At 50.0% G+C, this 21,615-nt stretch overlaps 1 long non-coding RNA gene across 1 annotated transcript; it reads right to left on the reverse strand.

The window, feature by feature from the left end:
• Positions 1-250: 250 nt before the first annotated feature.
• Positions 251-21,319, reverse strand: LOC144173207 (uncharacterized). The gene is made up of 4 exons (XR_013323183.1): positions 20,999-21,319; positions 10,581-10,795; positions 6,475-6,616; positions 251-484 (listed from the first exon to the last, which is right to left on the reverse strand). It is a non-coding gene; the product is annotated as an uncharacterized LOC144173207 (long non-coding RNA).
• Between the last annotated feature and the right edge of the window lie 296 nt (positions 21,320-21,615).

Here is a 21,615-nt window from a genome sequence, read left to right on the forward strand (position 1 = left end):
GCTAGTGGGTCGCGTGGCCATTTCATTTTTTTCCTAATTATGTAGCTTATTTGAGCAAAGTTTACGTTAAAAGTGGTCTCAGTAAGATTCTAACGGGGCGATCTTTCGAATATCTTTCGAATGAACCAAACTTGTCTTTTGCCTGCATGACCCCTTCAATGCTGCATTGAAGAGCCCAGGATTTACTTTTATTGCAAAGTTAACCACGTGTGAAACATTATTTCGGAAGCATGTCAGAGGAACTGTGAATTATTTATTATCGTTTCCCGCTTTCCTCATGTGGAAGCGCTTGAAGATAAGGGCGCTTTAAAGTGGTGCTGGCGGGAACTGGGGGTGCCCGCCACTTTGACTGCTGCATTGGGAGAGGTGGCCGTGCGCCCTGCGGCCCCAGTAGAACAGGCGCCAGTTGAAGGAGTGCTCTAGGGACCTGGCCCGGAGCAGCCACTGCTCGGAGATCTCGCCGAGCTGACCGCACGACGAGCCCCTGCATGCGGGTGGTCACAACGAGGCACGTCATTCATCGTTACTCGACTGTTGTTTATCTTCGTGTGCTGGTAGAAGGCTTGTTTAGGCATTAAGCTAGACTCTTTGGTCGGACACATACAGGAAAATGATGATCCTGCTGCGCGAATAAAAATATTCTAGCCGCAGGAAACGCCGCGGCATAGAGAAAAGTTGGCTTCTGATTGATAAAGCGAGGGAATGGCATATAAGGCAAAAAAGGATCGAAACATTCTCCTACCGGATTAATCCAACCCACGATCTCCGGATCGCACGTCTCACGTTTTACCGATTGAGCCAGAGCGACCAACTGCTACTCAGCCATTTTTTCTTGTGTATTTGCGTGTTTCGTACACTCCAGGATGTTGGCCATATCTCTGGCAGCGCGCACAAAACCATATCGGTTGTATTCGCTGGCGAGGCACGCATGCACGCAACCATGTGAGTGCGCTGTCCCTGGTTACACCGCGCTCCGCGGGATGGCGGTACTTGTCCGTGCTAAGCGCATGATTTGTGTTGGACGTTCCAAACTCTACCCCACCGAACGCAAAGTAATGCCTCGACTGTAATGTGAGTGCGATTAATAATAAACTCTGTTGACACCACCGTTGAGAATCGCGTCGAAATGGAGCAGACTACGCACGCTGGTGTTTTTTTTTCTTTTTCGGCGGCGTGCGTGCGCAGTGGCACAAGCCGCGCCATATCCGTGGCGCTTCGGCCATGTCCGTGGCCGTTTCCAGTGTTGCCAAGCGAAGAAACTGACAGCTAAGCTTTTCAGTGAATACCATCGATACGTTACTTCGAGGCCGTCGATTCGGAGGACTTTTCATGTGCCGGTTGCGCGAAGAGTGGCGCAAACTAGGCTCTACCCGTTCGTGTTACTGATGCTGAGACATAATAGAATGCCTCTTACTCTCTGAAAACTAGAACCAAGACAAGGCGCGTAGCGAATGGCGACTACTGCTGACTCATGTCATAACCACCACTCTTCTAACATGTTAAATGTTAAACGTCACCTGAGCATTGTGGGACAGTAACTATTCCCCAGTGGCGCACGCAGGAAGGGGTGAGGTGGCGATCGAGGAATCTACGGCTACCTCCGAAATTTCAAAGCAAAGCTTTACTACTTTCGTCCAGCGATTTCATGGAGGATGCGCAAATGAGCGGAGACACACCCCTCGAAGCGCATCGCGTAATTCGCCGGGTCCACTGTTGGCGCCTGCGGGCGCCGGCAGAGGTCGCCACCGCCGCTGCGGCCGAGGCAGCCAACCACCCCTGCAGCCTCCCATGCATACGACGCTGGGTCGTTTCGGACAACGTGACTCGTCTAGCGCCCGGCTATAGTGCCTAGGCACTATAGCCCGGCGAAAAGAACGGTGCGTTCGCCATGAATGAACGCCGCGTTCGCCCGGCCTCCTCCTGTGAGCGTTGCACGGAACCGAACAGCTTTGAGACGTGGTCGGTAATACAGCTAAATCAAAGGTTTAACCAAGCGAAACCAAGACTCAACCATACTAAGCCAAGTTTTCGCTTTGCATATCCAAGGTTAACTGAGCTTAGCCGCAGCCATTTTTGATCCGGGGAAGGGGGGGGGGGGGGGGGGGAGGGCTCAGGCGAAGCAATGCCTATTACCAAATATTGACTACCGATAATTATGAAAAAAACGAACAAAATAATCGGGGAGTTATATAGGCTGCCGTATCATTCGAAGGTGTTATTGTTAAGTTGCGCAAATTTTATTCTGACTTTTTATTTTGTTGTTTTGTTTTTGTCTTCTTTTTCACATTTTCCCCCTTCCGCTCTTACCCTTGAATCGCATCACTTGAATGCTAACGTTCAATTAAAACACTGACAACTATGCTTTTAGTTTTCTCTCTATTGCATCCCCGCTGATGTCGTGTAGCGTTAAATTCGAGTTTTTAAATATTTCTACGCTTTTATTAAGTTAAAGAAGTCTTTCGTGACTCGAATGCAGCTCAATGGATCACCAAAGGGTAGAATTTGTATAAATACAGTAGACTCCGGTGAAGACGAAAAACACTTTTGCTCTCAGAGATTTCAACGTCCACAATGCAAGAAAAACCTCCGCTTAAGACGAATTTCTGATACGAGCAAATTTTCGCGGTCCCTTCGAGTTCATCTTAACGGGCCCCTGAGATGGGGGTTTTTGGGGGGTCGATGGTATCGGAGCGCAACGGCTATTTCTTGAACTAATCGTGACGTGTTTGTGCGCTCTTGATTTAATCAAGTTTTTACGAGCGTAAAAACATCAGAAAGCTACAAAAAACATCTTTTGTATGTGGGTGCTTTTACACAGTCACACATATTTGTTTTATACCGGAGTGTAAAGCGCTTACACACCGGGCCAAACCGGGCTTGACGCTCCTCCATTCTCGGCGGAAGGATACAGTGAGCGCAGGAGCAACGACGCTTGCAGCCAGCGTGATCGCTCAGCGCTCCGTGTCTGGTGTTAGAGTATCATCAGTTTTCTTTGCATTTGCTTTCTTGGACGCTGTACCCGAAAGGATTCTTTGCACCATCTGTGTTTCGAGCGTAGCCTCGACGTTGTTTCAGAGGTGGTAACGAACAGCGCGCCAAGGGAGCGCCGCGCCGATGACGAAGGAGGAGCTCCGCACGCAGCGCTTGGACGACGCCGGGCACTGCTCGTGATCACGAGGCGCACGCTCAAGTGCGCTCACGCGGGCTGAATAAATAAGTTCAAGCCCAAACGCTGTCGCAGCTGATTCTCTGCGGCGGTCGCGACAAGGGCAAGAGCATGCGCATCCCGTAACGACAACTCCTGCCAAAGAGTTTCATTTCATTGCTTCCCATCATGATCGCAGGAAAGTGTGGTTTGCTGCACCGGCCTTCTGAATGAACCTGTTGCCTAGTGTCCTTAGCGCGCTTTACCGTTTACCGTGTTAAATGAAGCAAGAGTAGCCGTTTGCCGCTGAAAACGAAAGGATTGCACCACAGAACAGGGATTGCACTCTGCGGTTTCTGCATTCCGGCTTACCGGCTCTAGAATTCCTGTATATGCTCCCTACGGGAGCAGAGTTGCGCATAGGTCCGCCATCTTGACCGCCGAGCATCCAAGGCAGCGTGGGAAAGCCAACCGTCGGGCTTGAAGGAGTCGTGCGCACCGTAAGCGCGCCCCGACGTCGCTGTTTTTTTTTTTTTTTTTTTTTTGTAACGCGCGCTTTGCTTTATCATTAGGGGTGTTTTCCTATAACGCATATCCTAATATCGGGAAGATATGGCTGTGCAAAATGTTCCGAAATGCCCCTCCAGGTCTTAACAAACATATATGTGTTACTATAAATTTAACGAAGACGTGACTTGTTTTGCTCAATAAACCTCCATACTGGTTAGATGCCTGGTATAAAATCAGCACGCGCGTATATACACACTGGGTTATTTGGAACTCAACCTACAGTTTTTGCAGTCTATAGTGCAAGTCGGCAAACTTTCATGCCTTGACAACGTAAAGTGATGTGACCAGGCATCTAACCAGTATGGAGGTTTATTGAGCAAAACGAGTCACGTCTTCGTTAAATCTATAGTAACACATATATGTTTGTTAAGACCTGGAGGGATATTTCGGAACATTTTGCACAGCCATCCGGTATTCGGATATGCGTTATAGAAAAACTGCACTCAAGAGGAGGAGGAGGAGTAAGGGGAGGAGGGGAAAACTTTGTTTAACAATTAAATCGATCTGGTTAGCCTGGGGTAAATCGATCTGGTTAGCCTGGGGAGGAGCGAAGCATGCAGTGTATAAGGGTATTCAAAAATTGCAGGTCTCTCTCTTGCCACACGGCGTGTTTCAACCCTTCCAGGCGCGAAGAACAAATCCTATTCTACTCGGGATGGCGTTCTATGATTTTAAGAAAATTACTTTTACTCTCTTGTCCTGGACTGAGGACCCGGCCCACTAACCAGATCGATGTAATTGTTAAACAAAGTTTTCCCCTCCTCCCCTTACTCCTCCTCCTCCTCTTGAGTGCAGTTTTCCTATAACGCATATCCGGATATCGGGAAGATATGGCTGTGCAAAATAGAGCTAGGCGTCAGCTTCTCATGTAAGCATTCGAACAAAAAGAACAGTCAGCTGCTAATAACCGACAACAGCGAAAATGGAAGACCAAAACAAATTCTAGGCCTTCAGGGCTGTCGGCTTGACCGCGTACTGAAGTTGTGCAAAAAAGATACTCTTCATGTACTAGCGTGTTGCGGCTTGTCGCTCTCGCGCTACGAACTACGAATGCGACATGGCAGCTGCGCAAAATGTACGAAAGACGCCGACAGCAGAGGGCAGCAGCGGCGTTGCAGCCGCATCGCCGGCTTCTCTGCGGTGCGTGGATGCTTTTTGTGCACGTGACGGCGATCAGCGAATAGGGTCGTGAGCGGCGAATGGAAATCAAAGGCGCAACTCTGCTCCCGTAGGGAGCATATACAGGAACTCTAACCGGCTCTGCCGAGTAGCGACATCTGGCGAATTTGTCGCAAAGCAAACGACTCAAACGTTTGTTGCCCAGAACTGTTCGCTTACGCTTGAAATTGCTTGAATCTTAGACGTCTTAGATTGAACTCTCACAATGCAATAATTTTTTTAAAAAGAGCCGTATACTTCTACTGTAGAGCTTAAAAAATCGAAAACATGACGTTGACGCCGCCATCTAGTGGGAAGAATTAGGACCAAGTATTGCATTAACCAAAATTCACGCTACCGCTAAATATTTCGATATAAAATGAGTAAGATATATTGTAATGATTCCGCAGTTACCTATATTACCTTGCCCAAGACGATTTTGAAAGCATAAAAGAGCTATGCTAGTTCATAAAGGCATCTGAACCATTGGAAGCGTGGGAAGCTGGAGTAGGGGCGGAAATTTTGCTCGCTCATTCTAAAAAAAATTGTCATTTATCGTGCTCCTGATCACCATTTAGCAAGAATGTAGTAAACGACATCAACTAAGATTGCTTGCATGAAGCGCAGAGCACAGCGCATTTGCTGTGCCGTAAAGTTCCGGAAGAACGCCCACCCAAATTTAAGTACAGTGATATCAAGTGAAAAATACGAGATGGGCGAAATTTCGGGTCAAGGGCGGAAAGGACGAATAAGTGACCGCATCTACACATGAAGAGATGATTCGGGTTTGTTTTGTTCACTCATCGGCGCTAAAGCCATGGATTTTACGGGGTGGGCGCGCGTCTTTCAGTAAATTGAATATTTCACCCGTAAAAAGGGGTGGGCGATGTTTCGGGGGAGGGCGTTCACTCGGAACTTTCCGGTAATCTAATCAAAACGCGAGCGTACATTTCGCCGGCGCAGGGGGCTCGCTACTATGTATACAGTCGGTAGAAATTCTAGCCTCTGTATCGCTATGTAGCGACGGTAAAAATAAGTTACCGTTCACGGAAACTCTCGCGCATGCAAGGTCGACTTCCGCAATCACTAGACTCTCCTGCTCAAAGTCTGTAAAGACTGAAAACGTAGCTTAAAAAAAAAAAAAAGGACGTCGTCGTCTCATGTGCGACCCACTCGCTGAAGTAACCATGGTAACGACGACGCTCTAAACCAAACCGCCGCCGTCAAAAATCGCGGACATTCCGGCGGCCAACCATGAAATGAGTGCTTCGCCTCGGACGAGGTCGGACTATGTCGTCATCGCAAGCCGCCGAGCCAACAAATAGTTCTGTCTCGTCGGGGTAATAACTATTGTTAGCGTGAGCGAATATGCTTACTATTTTTGGACTTGTTTCTACAAGAACTATAGAGTAGATTTCTGACACAAACAAAAACACTTTGAAATCCATCTCAGGCCCCCTTTAACGGGAGTGCACTGTATAAACAAGGTTGGATTTTGTCATAACCCCGTTGAGCGTAAAGGTGTATACACCGCTCATCGAGTAACCGCTACGGTTGCACTTTGAATCAATAAGCAACGTTGTAGAAAAATGAGCGTATACCACATGGCCATGGATGCGGTGAGGTAGATTTCGACATCATTCCTGTGCGAATAAGGAACTTTGGCGGCCTGGCTGGTCGCGAACTCTCGGCACGTGTCGGACAGTTCCTCTGTGTTCTCCAAGGCACGAACGCCGAGGGTGGCTGCACCAGGGCATACGGAGGTGACGCGTCCGATCTCTTACGCCCAAGACATATCACTTTAACAGAATTGGCCAAATAAATCGCGAGTTACAGGAAAGTAAAAAATGGCGCTAACGGCTTCAGCTTCTTTTAACAAGTAATTCAATGCGATACACGTTGGACGTGTGAAATGTTGTTTAACGGTGTGAAATAGTGCGTTATGCGGGGTAAAACCACAATGCAGATTAATGGAAGTTTTTTTCGCGTGAGCTACACTGGCCGAAGTTGAGCAGTTTCGCATGGCTCCTGGAGAGCCGTGCTGCGCTTGCGCGAAGAGCAGTGACGTCTCACGGCGCACAGCTGGCGCGCCGGAGCCGCCTCGACTGGATTGGACTGGATTTGGATTTGGATTGAATTGGATTGGAATGAAGTGGATTGGATTAAAATGGATTGGGTTGGAAATCGTTTTAGCAGCAGTAAGCATGATAATAAGCTAATCCTAGACAAACAGGAAACCTAAGAATAAACAGCTGAACCTTAGCTCACGCTACGTATATCCTGGCATAGCCGAGCTAAGTCACTGCTTTTTTTTTAGATAAACGTAACATGGGCATCATTTCTCGTGAGTGCGAGTAAGTGTAATCCATCTCCATCTTTAATGCGCATTTCACGCGGTAATTTCAATCAAAACTCTACATTGGCTTCCACGACAGCCGATAAAAAGTGTGACGTCACCTCTCCATGTGCAGCTGAAGGAATGAAAATATGTGTTGGACTTTCTGGAGCACTCAAATATTGAGTAGTGTTAACATTGTTTCGGAGGCTGCGAACCAAAAAAAAAAAATGACCGGCAAAGCTCACTTCGTTTTCTACTTTGATATGAAGCATTTATGACGAGAGTCTGGAGCTGCATAGACACAACAGCATCCCCTTTAATGCTGTCCTATCAGGTTACACCACGCCCGCATACGTACGAATTATGGAGAGTTCGTGCATTCAGAAATGGTTCTCTTTCAAGTGTGGTACTGAACCGCCGACGATGTCGGTTCATGCCTGTCTATAAATGGCCCCTAGTGAAGCATGGTGTTGGGGTACATTTACATGGTTTTCATCACTCCTCCTCCGACATCCGTGCGTTTTGTTGCGGTTCCACAGCCACTTATCCTGTACCGCCACACGCACGTACTCGCACATGTGGACGAGGAGCTCGGCGATTCCGCCTTAGTAGAGCGCCACGCCGACGATGTCGTCCTCCACTAAGCCCATGTGACGTAGTTCATACAGATTCTCGCTACACTTGTGGCGGCTGCGAGATAATGAACGCTGGTTGCTTCCGCTCGAGCACACGGTCAGAGAAAATGATGCCGGCTTTTAACATTGAAGCTGTTTATGGCTAGGGTCCCGCGAATTTTTGTTGTGCGTAAACAAGAGGTGCCTGGAAGCGCATTCGCCGCCTCCTCATTCAGGTTAGGACAAGCGGCTCGTCTGCTATGACGTCTGCCATTGTTATGCGCTTCTATAACGCGCTCCGCATGCGTGCGCATGATGGGTTTGTCGGAAGCAATGCGCCTTTTTGCAGAAGACAAAACTGCAAAAACGCACTAATGCTTCATAATAGCAAAGCAGCTATTTTAATGACTTACATTTGATCCTACCGCAAAGTTAGCTGACCAACATGTTATTGAAGGCTGCCATGTAAAATTATCCTCTTAAAGGGACCCTGCAAAACTTTTTTCAATTTTTTTTTGAAATCCTAAATGCTTGCAGAACGTAGTCACCCAACACATTCAGTACTTAGATTACGGGGTCGCAAGGTACCTCAGCCAAAAATTACTGCTCTATGCCCATCAGATAACTTGGAAACTCGCTCACAAATGTTTCCTCTCTTTCCCGGTCTCAACGTTCTTCGAGAGCCCTAATTACGTCACTGAGGCCATGTAGCACCTGTTGGCCGGTTTTCGTTCAGTTGCAGCAATGAACGCATTCGATAGCAACCTTACAAATAAAGCCACAAAAACAAAGAAGAAACGGAAGACGTATCTGGTACGACGAGCAAATAGCGCAGTGCCACGCCGTGCTGGCGATAACTATAGCTTTCGCAGTGCCTCTAGACGCGAAGGAAAGAGTTAAAGCGTTTATCGAAAGTGTTGTCGGTTCCCTTTAAAACACATTAAGAACCCTTGCGTGTTCTGATTATAACTGCAAATGCAGTATTTGGGCTGCACGGCGATCAGTGATTTTGTTTCTCGAGCAGGAAATAAGGCTTCTACCACAAGCGTTCGCTGAGGACAACCTCCATACCGCTCACAAAAAATTCAGGGAAGCTTGCGCTCACGCGCAAGAATGGCGAAGCTGTTGTAATGTTATCATTCACGGACACACAATTTGAGCTTTAGTATCGTTATGGTGTAGTGGTTGACGTCGGCGGCATGGCATTTCAATTACCGTATCTTCAGCAAGGCCAGGGGGAGCTCGTCGTATTGGTGGACTTTTTTTTTTCTTTTTTTTGTACGCCACTCTGCAAGCGCGAACTATCCTCTCTAGCGGATTCTTTGCACACCGAGCCTCTCGAAGTGCGGCCTCTTCCTCGGCCGTGCGAACAATCCGCGGCCGGGACATGTGGGGTCAATGATCACCTACACCACCGTCGACATTCAAGTCGCGGTTCTTATACGGTACAGAGCGCATGCGCACGACTACACGAGGACGAACGAACGAGGGACGTACGCTATGACGTATCTTTGTCGTTCCGAGAAAGTGTTGCCACTATACGGCGAACGCTGGAGTTGTTTTGCGGCCAATCTCCCTCAGTGGGTATGCCTGGCTTGACGAACGTGTGCTCGTGCAAGGATTTGCTCAACAGCTACGCCGTTAAAACCGGCGAAGGAGTGGCGAATGACGCCGTCAGAGTTGACAGAACGGCTGTTCGCCGGGTATCTGTCTAAGCTATATACCGGGCAGCCGACGTTCGCCGCCTTCTGCCCGACGAGCAGTAGTCCATCCTTTTTGTCCATTTTTGTGATGTGCGCTGCCCGGGAATAGGAAGCGCGAAATCATCGCCTGCTGCACGTTTGCTTGGAGTCCACAGCGCAGAGCGAAAGTAGAAAGCCGTGATTGGCTAGAGTCTTAAAGTGCGCTCGGCCACTTCCGGCGACTACGAACGCCAACTGGCCGAATATCCGACTCGCTGAACTCGCATTTTATTAAGGCAAAGCTTTCTACCTGAACCGGCCAACGGTTCTTTCGTAACGTGCGGGACAAGAAGGCGGAGGGATGGCGCGGCATTCGGTAGAAATGCCCCAACCTTCGATATGTATCTGAGCATGCCGTTTACGCAGTTGATATTATGTACGAGACGCATATTTTCACAGCCTGCTTTCCGTTGGGAATGAAGCCTTGATCCTGTTTTGACATGTTTTCCGGGCTCGGACACGTTATCTCCAGCAGGAACTATATCGATGAAATTGACATTCACAACAAAAATTTGGTCCCAATCCAAGCTGTGAACACGAGACCTAATTTAATTTTTATCTCTACCTCAACCTAATGTTTACCTCAACAACTATTCTATTGTATTTATTCTATTTGTTTGTGTGATTTGTAAACGTGTGCTTAGGCCCCTTCTGGGAGGCGCTCAGGGTTTCGCCACGGAAGATGTCTGTCAGAACAGCTGGTATCCCGGAATTGAGACTGCCGCTCCGCTTATATGTGGTCCATTATACGGGACGTGGCTAAGAGAGTAGTACCCTTCAGTGGACCTACAATAGTTTGTAAATAAATAAATAAATAAATAAATAAATAAATAAATAAATAAATAAATAAATAAATAAAAGCTAATTAAAAGTTTGCGAAATGAAGAAATACGTGGTTACAGCGGCAACCCAGCTGCGACATTCGCCCCACGGAAGCTATCAAGAGGGGAGGGGGGGAGGGGGGTTTGCCAAGCTGTCAAGCGTGGGGGTTGTCGAATTGACCAGTTACTCACCGGGGACGCCGGCAAATAGGACGACAGCCGGGTCGTCGACCTTCGCGAAGGGCAGCTCCGCTCCGAGAAGGGTCTCTCGTGGACGACCTCGAGCCAGGCGTTCGGCAGGAACGTGGCGTTCAGGTGCGCCCCGCTCGCAGCCTCCGACACCACGGGCCCCAGCGCCAGAAAGCACCGCGATGTCTTTTCGTGGCCGCACGGCACTGCCTGCTCGGCTGCAGTAAGCGAGGCCGAAACGGAGGCCTTCAACGCACGACTGGCGTCGATTTCCGCGTTCACAGAGCGCCGTTGAGAACCGAAGGAGAAAAGTTAACGATTAGAATAAAAGCTTTACAGCGAAGTTGTAAATGGCTGGGAGCCCAGGGTTTTCCGCCGGCGGCAACAATTTACTCATCGACCTGTGTTCAGCGTATGGAAAAAATCCCGGGCCATCTCCACTAACGTGAAACCTGGGGAGGAGCGAAGCATGCCGTGTATAAGTGCATTCTTGGCGCCTTGGAGTTTTTGCCCACGGAGATGATGAAACCGTTGGGGGTAGAGGAATACAACTTCGCTGTAAGTCTCGTGTCTTTGAAGCACGAAGAGCTCTAGCGCGAGGTTTTGGTAAACGAGTGTCCCGGTGTCTTCTTTCAGTACACGTTACGTTATAGCGCGAGTCGTTGCAAAACGAGTGTCCCGGTGTTTTAGTACCGTGACTACGTGAACGACGTTGACGACAGGAGGCGCCGGTGACATGAGACGCCGACAGCCCGAGCCATTAAGGGGCTTCGCCCCTAAAACCCTATAGAAATAAGAAAAAAAGTTCTTCAGGACTCCATCTTTTGCTATGCGACGACTCATGTTACCCCGGAAAAAATAGTCTTCCGAGCAATTCAATCGCGTTTAGAGATGAAGCCGACTTTAGGCGGTTTAGGGTCGAGGGGACGAAAAGAAGATTAGAATGCTGGTGGACGAAAAGCAGAGAGGGGAATATTGCCTAGGACAGTTACCACCTGTAACAGGGAAAAAGAAGTATTTTGTGCTTAATAATCTTTTAAATGCGAATGCATTTATTAGCCGGGGGTTGTCTTGCTCCGTTGGCCGGCGTGCGCCTGCATTCCTCCAGCGCGAGCGCACGTGAGCGCGCGCCTTGTAGTTCTGCCTTCGTCGTCGTCGTCGTCGTAAATGCGAATGCATTTCTTATTCGGGGGTTGTCGTGCTCCGTCGGCGTGCGCCCGCAGGTGTTATCTCTCCGCGCTCTTCCTCGCCCCTAGCAACAGCTGTGGCGCGCCTAGCAACCGGAGCAGGTGGTAGCTCGGGCGGGAGTAGCGGAGGGCAAGGGGAGAGGACACGCCCGAGGGAACTTGATATCGCACGCCGTTGCCACGTCTCCCGTTCGAGACACGTCTCCGTACAAGGACTTGTACACCCTTGTTTACACCGGAGACGGAGTCTTTGTGGTGACCGTGTACCTCGCGCCCAACCTCGCTCGAGACGCCGTTGCCGCGCAGCTGGACGCGGCTATGGAAAGTGTGCGCGTGCGCTCCAAACCCTCTGACCCCATAGTCTTGGTTGGCGACTTCAACGTTGACGTGCGCAAGAAGAGTGGCGAGTGGCTGGTCGAGTACATGCAGACCAGACACTCTATGCATTGTCTCTTTGCCGGCTTCGACACGTGCCCCACTACCATTCACGGGAGTTGCATTGATCTGGTCTTTACGCGAAACTGTGACGCGCGTATGCTTCTCAAAGACCCTTTGACCGTGCACTTTAGCGATCACAAGGCAGTGATTGTGGCCGTCAGGTACAACGATAACACAAACAGGTGCTGATGAATAAATGATTACGTTCACACTCTCGTCATTAATTACGCCATTACTCGCAACACACTTATCGGTGCACCCAATGCATTCGCATTTCTGCACGATTCCCTTCGGGGAGGTGCGGGGGAATTTTTTTTTTGTGCCTGCCCTAAGCAGCGCTATTATTAAACCAAGAGGGTAAAACATGGGTATATTAGTCCTTTTTGGTAAGATGACACGTCATTACCCCGCTACAAAGGGGAAACCAATAGCAATCATCATCGTCAGGGCAGGCTTGGTTTTTGTAAGCTGTCTTTCCCACGTGTAGTGTTGCGCAGTGAAGCATGGCCATGTATGCAGGGACCATCGTTACAGCCTCACTTCTCAACTCCTTACAGCCTCCTCTCCACCGGCGGCGCCTGTTTCCCGAGTCGTGAGCACTCGCCAGGCGCGGTGTCCCTCTCCGCCCTGAGATTGCACAATGGCGCGCTCTTCGGCGGTCACCTGTGCGGCGCACTACAGGTTGCGCCGTGATTGGCGCAGCCGCGCTATAATAAAACGTCAGTGGCTCTATCCACCAATCGTGTGTCTTTAGTCTGTGATGTAGAGATCGCGCTACTAACCTTATTAATTCTACATAGTAAATCCACAATCTATAGTTAAACTTCAACATAGCATATACAACCAGGTCGTCAGCGTCGCTGGACATCCCTCTTCCCAGGGTGGAAACGATCTGATATTTTTTTTTGCTCCCGCTATGGCAGTATATTTTGTATACTGTCACCACAATCTATCGCTACCCCGGTTAAGGGGTCAGCGAGAAGTGACACACATCCTAGCACTATAATGGCGGACACATCGGTGGGGCCCCCCGCATTGGCAGCAGCGGTTACCGCTCATCCTGCAATTGCCGTGAAGCCATCTGAACTAGCCCTGCTCGCACCCCACACCTACACCGTAATTGCAGCCATCTGGGCGTCCAGCAACTCCTGGCGTCCAGGAGTTGCTGGACGCCCTGCAATTGCCGTGAAGCCATCTGAACTAGCCCTGCTCGCACCCCACACCTACACCGTAATTGCAGCCATCTGGGCGTCCAGCAACTCCTGGCGTCCAGAGCGAAGGCTGCCTGCTTTCTTGAGGATTCCTGCCACTCCCCCCCCCCCCCCCCCCCCCCCCTCAGGGGCTTAATTAAAGTTTTTCGACCACTGCTCCTAGTAATACTACTGTAATCGCGCGTGCCACCTGGGTAATCGCTTATACGTCTTTAACAGCCGGCGTGGGACCTGCGCCTGGCCTAGCCCACAGCTCTAGTCCGGCACTTACGTCCTCCATTTCGTTGTAAGTTTTCCATGCTTCTGCTGGCCATGTAGAAGCCGGAGCACGAGGGTTGGCCTAGGGAGAGCAGAAGCGAAAACGGGCCGGCCTATTTAATTTAGCGCACGAAGGAAGAGCCGGTTCGTACGACTGGCTCAGTCGAGAGCCTGGTACCGATGACGGGTGGCTGCTTAGATTCTCTCGCAACACGCGAGGCACGCTAGCTTATCATGATGATGATGATGATGTAATTGATGTTTCTCGTTCGTATCTAGAAGAGTAGGATTGCCCAGGGCTAAATAACTTATTATACTTCGACTGGACCTAAAATATTAATGTATTTCCAGAAAAAAGAAGGCCGTGAAATGAAAGTTCACTACGATTAAAACCAGAATTACCCAATAATTACGGATTCTTTAGCAGTTCAAGCAACCTGTAGCAGAACGACAAGATTGAACACAATTATATATATATATATATATATATATATATATATATATATATATATATATATATATATATATATATATATATATGTGTGTGTGTGTGTGTGTGTGTGTGTGTGTGTGTGTGTGTGTGTCTTTTTGCATGCCCCAAATTTGTTGCCCCAATAGATAAGACAAGTGGGACTAAAAGGGTCAACTCCATACGCTCAATCGGCTCCTTCAAAAGCATCTGTCTAGCTGCCGAGAGGGGGCTGCACTTGAGAAGAAAATGTTACATTGATTCCGGGACCTGGAACCGTACACACAGTTCCGCAAAGGAAAGCCCCATTCTAAACAGATATAAATTTAACTTCGGAATCCTGCAGTGCAGCTCGGTGAAGGTTACTTCGCATTGCCGTGAACCACGAAGACGAACATTCAACATTGCACCCGAAATTTAAATACGTGTACTGTTCGTTTGATAAGAGAGCATCTGGAGGAATAGGGTCTAGATGCCAATATCTTCTTAATCATGAAGATGCAAAACAGTCAGGTTTGGGATGCGGAGTTGAACGGGAGTTTTGACAGCGAGATTAGCTATACACCGTCAGCTAACTCATTGCCCCTGATGCCCGTGTGGCCGGGGACCCATTGCAAATGTACCTCCTTCACGTGCCTTGAAACGAAAAAAAAAAGTAGCTCGCGGTACAGAGGAGAGTCGTAAAAGGAAGTTAATGCCGAAATAACTGACATTGAATCGGATAACGCGATTATTTTTGCTACATGTTGCAGTACTTTACATACAGCGAGAGCTATTGCTAAAAATTCTTGTTTGATGGTGACTATGGTAATGACAATAATCGCTCACAAAAAAAATGGGTGCATATCCACACAGGCGGATTGGTCTACAGGACCAGATTTCCCACCCCTCACAAGGAGCTGACCAATAAACGTAATGATGATACCAAGCATGGTTTTCATACACAGGTCACACTGCGCTCTCATTATGTTCCACCCTGCACGCAACGGTAATTGCAGCAAATGTAGCCAACCGCAAGCCCTATGTCATGCCGCATGGGCCGACCCAGTTATACGGCAGCCCCTAGAACACCCCCACACTCGGCCGATGCTCTGTGCCGAGAACCCCTCAATTTGAACGTCTAACTTACATCGAAACATGAATGCCTACATCCTCTGTGGCACAAATCAAACTTGTCTTCAACCCTCGCTGAAACCCACTGCCACCCCCCGCACCCCTCTCAACAAATTGGCGCAGAGCCCTCCCTTCCAATAAAATTATTCCTCCTCCTCATCTTCACTTCCGCATGGAAGGCGGCCCTCACCAGCACCGCCCTCTCCGATCAGCTTACGCTGGTCGAGAGAGCGAGCCCGGGGGCAGCTCCTCGGAGCCTTGGACTGCTTGCAGCACTGTGAAAAATACATTGATGTGAACAGTCCGCCCACTAAGGGTGCCTAACTCACCGTGAAGGAAAGCGACAATTGGCACCGGGGCCCCGGAGGAAGACGGAAATGCCCTTTCACGCCTCCTTCACGGAGAGTTATTAGTCGTGCTTGACGGCCGGACTGTCCACAACAATGTAGCCTCTACAGTGCTGCATGCGGCTTCCGCCTGTACACTCTCCTTTTTATTTCTCTCTCCTCCCACCCTCCTTTCCATCAAATTTTTCAGCAGCTGAAGTCGTCACGTCCAAGATGGCCACCGGCTCTCTCTTTTTTTATTGTTGCGCAGGTACGCCCTTCGGCATAACCTAAATTGTATTTACTCGTCCTGTCTCCACAATGGAGTCCACGAGAGGTCGGTATTGGGGACCGCGCGTTGCTACATCCGGCGAGGTGTCCCCGAACCGGGCTTCGTCGCCTCCGTCATGTGTGGTAGCGTGGTGGTCGAGCCGCCAGCAAAAGTTGCTGCCTTGGTGATTTCGACAAAAAAGCGAAGGCGAACTTAAATGGTTAACTGCATGGCGAAAGACGAGCCGAAGCAATACAGGAACAATAGATGTTATATTTTTTGCACTTTGTATGGCCTGAATGGCGCCGAGGATTCCGAAAAGTTCGGCTTCATCAGTGAGACCGTATGTGTTTGTTATATTGCGAGAGCCATTAAGCTGGGGGATGTCAGGGCAGGTCCAGGCCACCGCTGCTGTTGTTCCGTTGATGGATGCGTCGGTAAAAATGTCTATTTCATCGGGAGCTTTGTCGTTGGCGAGAGTGCGGACATATTCGCTAATAAAGTCTACGCTGACTCGGCCTACACTCCGGACGTCATCTCCAAATGGACAACCCATAGGCACCTTGCTAGTCCTCGGTGCCCCTACTGTGGCAGCAACAATACACCGAATCTTTTCCACCTCATCTGGGCTTGTTCAGCTTACTCGACTGACCGCGACCAGTTCCTTACGACGCACGTACGCCCGACGACTTCTGAAGAACATGTCCAACACGTCAGAAACAACCCCCAAATTTTACAGAAGATTACAGAATTCGGTCTCAAAACAGGTCTCTATAAAGTAGTATGATGGCGGATCGTTCACCCTGTCTCTAGATGTACCCCCAAACACACCCCTTGTGGCTCCTGAACGACATATTCGCTAATAAAGTCTACGCTGACTCGGCCTACACTCCGGACGTCATCTCCAAATGGACAACCCATAGGCACCTTGCTAGTCCTCGGTGCCCCTACTGTGGCAGCAACAATACACCGAATCTTTTCCACCTCATCTGGGCTTGTTCAGCTTACTCGACTGACCGCGACCAGTTCCTTACGACGCACGTACGCCCGACGACTTCTGAAGAACATGTCCAACACGTCAGAAACAACCCCCAAATTTTACAGAAGATTACAGAATTCGGTCTCAAAACAGGTCTCTATAAAGTAGTATGATGGCGGATCGTTCACCCTGTCTCTAGATGTACCCCCAAACACACCCCTTGTGGCTCCTGAACGGCTCCTTTTGGATACCCCAATCATGGTCGTAGTAGATAGCCCTCGTCACAACTTCACCTGTGCATATCGTGCTAAGTGAACGAACGCTCACAGTGCAGTGCAGTCTTTATATGAACAATCTTCCCCTCCCCTTTTCCCCGTGCCCCACACCAGGGCCTATTGGCCTCCTCCTGCAATAAAGTCATCCATTCCATTCCATATTTTTTGCGCTGGACGTGGGGCAATTACCCTAATGAAGAAGAGGACGTCTCATGGTACACCGTTCGGTGAAAAGGGAAGGAAGACGAGGACGATCGGAAACGATGTGCATTCATAGCGATGTAATGTAAATAGAGTTATTGCTTCTTTTACGGCGGCTTTGGACTCCTTTCTTCTACATCTTATGGTGCCTGTTTTTCTTTTTTTTTTTTACCCTTACGGGCGAGGTTCCAGCGAGGCTCGAGCAGAGCGACAGCATGGATTCGCTGCTGCAGAACGAATAAACCTATCCACCGGAGAGGGTGCACACAAGCCGTAATGGCTGCGGGGCTTTAGCGGTGCTTCTGTGCACCCGGCCCGAAAATAGTAGACCACACAACTCTGCCGAGTTCGTGAGAGCCGGCAGTAGTGGCGCTCGTTGAGTCTGAGAGAGGGGGAGAGTATCTCTCGGCTGCGGCGCCCGCTTCGCCGGGGCACGTCTCAACACGAAGTTCGTTTCGTGTTTTGCAACTGGCGCGGCTCGAGTTATCGCTGGCGAGACCTGTGACAACACGTTTTGTAGCGTGAGCTACACTGGCCGAGGTTGAGCAGTTTCGCGTGGCTCCTGAAGAGCCGTGCTGCGCATGCGCGAGGAGCAGTGACGCCTCACGACGCACAGCTGGCGCGCCGGAGCCGCCGCGACTGGGTTGGATTGAATTGGACTAAATTGGATTGGAAATCGTTTTAGCAGCAGTAAGCATGATAATCAGTTAATCCTAGACAACCAGGAAAGCTAAGAATAACCAGATGAACCTTAGCTCACGCTACGTATATCCTGGCATAGCCGAGCTAACCCACTGCTAATTTTTTTGGAAGAAAGGCTGGCTTTCCGCAGGACACAAGTGCATTACACGAAGCTTGCAGCACGCGCGGAAAGGCTTGCGGTGCGCCAAATCGGAACAGCGTCCGGCTCTCGTGATTAAAGATCAACGAAAAAAAAAAAAAAAAAAAAACACGCCCCAGAAGAACGAGAAATAGACAGGACTGCATTGCATTTCTCGTTCTTTTGTGCTGTGTATTGTCCGCGCTGATCTTTAATCCTGAACGTTCACCAACTCGTCCAAATCACAGTCGTCTTGATTCAGTTCCCATAGGCGAAAGTCGTTTCTATGTATATTTTCTAAACACATAAGCACGTAAGTGCCGCCGCCGTTTTGGCGATAAACAAAATATACCACAAAATGAGACCACTGTTTAAAGTTTGAGCGCCGACGGAAAAGCGGTCTGCGCAGGAAAATGTTTAAAGACGCTCATTTATCGTTATCGTCATAACGCCCTGTACGTGAATGAATAGAAAAGCCGCTGCCACACGTGCGAATTAGGGTATTTCTTAATATGCTGAGGATTCATTCCCAAAAACTATTCAGCCTTCTACTGTGTGAAGGTCGATGACCAGCGAAGCTTTTCAGCGCAACGACTAGAGGTGACAGAACTTAGGCGAAAGGTACTAACATATTTCTCTCGAGGGTTGGCAGCGGTCGTTCGTGGGCATGTCCAAAACGGGCTACAAAAGCTCTGATCGTATACCTGCAACAACAGGACTAGACCAGTTGGTGTAAATAACTTAACTCATCTGTGCGCATCACCTTCTTCAACATCACCCCCATCATCTTTTTATTACTTCATCATCTGGTGAAGCAAATTGGTCATGTTAGCCCGGCTAACATCGCTAGACTTCATTAAAGATTGTCTCTTTCTCCCTCTCTGTCCATAAGAATGACGATACATACACGCAACCATACCCATTAATTTTGACGTGGTTAATCGCGGTGAAGCCAACTTTGTGCGACAGATACATTCTGACAAAGCAGCTGCCAGACAGCCGCTTTTGTAGCAGCAACTACCGCATCTACAATTGCACAACAGGCAACACACATGCGCTGCTCGGAGCCACCGGTGCGAACACGAAGTGAAGTGCGCGGTGAACACGCAGAGTGAAGCCGAAGTTGGTCGGACGATGGCCCGAGAGCGCGCAGTGAACGGGCACATTTTTGGATGGCACGCACTTTTACTCACCCCCTTCCCCCCATTCAAATGGAACGAACGAGCGATTAGACGTTTTCACTCCGCCCAGCCACCCGAGGCGCGGGCTTGACCTTCTGAACTTGAAGGTCAGCGGAACGCTACGAGGCGTTGCTCTGCTTAAAATTTTGAGGTGCGCTGCTGTCATTTATCGAAGAGTAACCCCAATGAATCCCACCTCAACTCCAGCTTCCAGTCGAGGAGATCCTTGAAAGCAATTTTCACATGTCAAGGCAATGCGGTATCCTACCGTTGTCAGGTGGTGGAGGGATTGGCACCAAAGTGCCGCACCCCAGAGCAGCAAAACTCAACCAACCATCATCATTCAACTCCGATAACGCCACTCAGGGTAGGGTCCCCCCCGGAGCGAGGGGGAATCTTTTGTTTTAGAGTGGCGGCCCTTCCCCCTGGGCGCAAGGGTGGCGGTGTGAATGCCCATGGCTACGTAGAAAGGAGAAAACGTTAGCCAGCCTGAAAAACAAAGAAAGCCATTAGTACACCACCTTGATGCTCCCCCCAGCCTCCTCTAGGATCACTGCTGGATTACACCACGTGGATGCGAAGCCCTGGGGCCCAAGCCTGCGCTGCTCTCTTCGCAGGTGGAACCAGACCTCCTTCCGCACTTTCGCAAGCACTTCGTGGAGGCCTGGCCGCCGCTCAAAGTGAGCAGCAGTGCATCGGGCCAACCAAACCTGATAGGAACACTCCACGAGAACCAAAACAAACTGATTTACTGCTACGCGCGGGAGCGGATTGCGGAACCCCAGAGTTTCGTAAGGGATGCCAGGAATGGGAGTGCGCTGTCACGGAAGATGTGCTCCGTGGGCTCGGGCGCCCCGCAGAACCAGCAAGGGGCTCCGCGGAGCGCAGGAACCAACCGCACAGGGGCCTGCCTCCGTGTGGGAAAGATGGGGAGGTTCCCGCGCGCAAACAGCCACTGAAAAGTTGCTCTGCTAGGCTCTAAAAACTGTGCAAAAAAAAAAAAAAAAAAAAAAGAAATGCCAACTGGGTTTCTGACGCGCGAGTGAATAGTGCTGTAGATGCGGCGGGAGGCTGGGGGACAGCATTTCCGCCAACTCTTTTAGTGGAATGGCGAACAAGTCTATGTCTGGAGTTATTTGCTGCAGGTTGAACAGGGCGTTGGCCGCACCTGTGTAAAACAACGATGGCGGGCCCGCGCGGGCAACGTTACTGCGGACGGAGCTTCGCGCGAACAGACGTAGCCGAGTACTTAATAATTGGACGCGAAACAGCTGGTTAGAGGAATGTCCCAATCCAGCGCCGCCCGCGTCCATTTCACGTGCAGTGCTTCACTCAGTCGAGTCGAGGAAACGCATGGAGTGCAGCCACACTCAGAATACGGGCATAAAGATCGCCACCTCCTACTCCCCCCCCCCCCCCCCCAAAAAAAAAAAAAAAAAAAAAATCCCACACAGTGAGCTCTCCTCTCCCTGTCCTCTGCATGGCCTGTAAAGGCTTGCCCTGCTTCTCGCATGGTGCGCGTTCATTTAGCAAGCTTAGCTGTTTGCACACGCGATGTGCATTAAAAGGGGCGTGAAGACAAAATGCAACTTTGTTCAATTTGAAAGAAGTAGCCTTCGGTTCAACTCAGTTCCATTCGAGCCACGAAATACGTGACGTATTAAGGTACGTGCACACTAGCATCGAACTTGCCGTTCTGCCTTGCCGACGGCCGCCAGCGGCGTTGCGTTGGTTGCGTGTCTTGCGTCGCGGCGTCGGTGAAGGCTACAACAACCCACCGCCACGGTGGTCACGTGGTACACCCGTTCTGCGGAGCGCTCTCGAGTGAGAGCCCTCCCCCGATTTTCTGAGTAGCTCTCAGGCGGAATGCATTCTTGCCGATCACCCCTTTTCTCCTCTAATCTTTCATCCCCCCCCCCCCCCCGCACTGGGTTGTATGCAGGTGAGCCCCCAGCTGGGCTCAATAATATCCCCAGTGCATTTCCTTTCCTATTCACCTGAACCACTCAGTAGTAGTAGAGACGGCGCGCGTTCCCGGAAGCGGCGGTGGGGAAGCGGAAACCGGTTGGCGCGCACGTGACCAGCGCGTCATTGGACTTTGTGCTCTGCGGCACGGCAGAAGTGGAGACTGCGGCAAGGAAAGCGCGCCGTTCTCGGCGAAAGCAGGTTTCCAGCGGCTGCCGACGTCGGCAAACGGCGCGTGGCACGGCACGGCGCCGCTAGTGTGCACGTGCCCTGACGGGCGGGAGTGACGTAATATGGACAAACATTACATCGTGTTAACTGCACGATAACACTCGAGCGATACG

Source organism: Haemaphysalis longicornis, unplaced genomic scaffold (genome assembly GCF_048455015.1).
Source record: "Haemaphysalis longicornis isolate Haplotype H1 unplaced genomic scaffold, Haemaphysalis longicornis Haplotype H1 scaffold_3, whole genome shotgun sequence".
NCBI lineage: Eukaryota > Metazoa > Arthropoda > Arachnida > Ixodida > Ixodidae > Haemaphysalis > Haemaphysalis longicornis.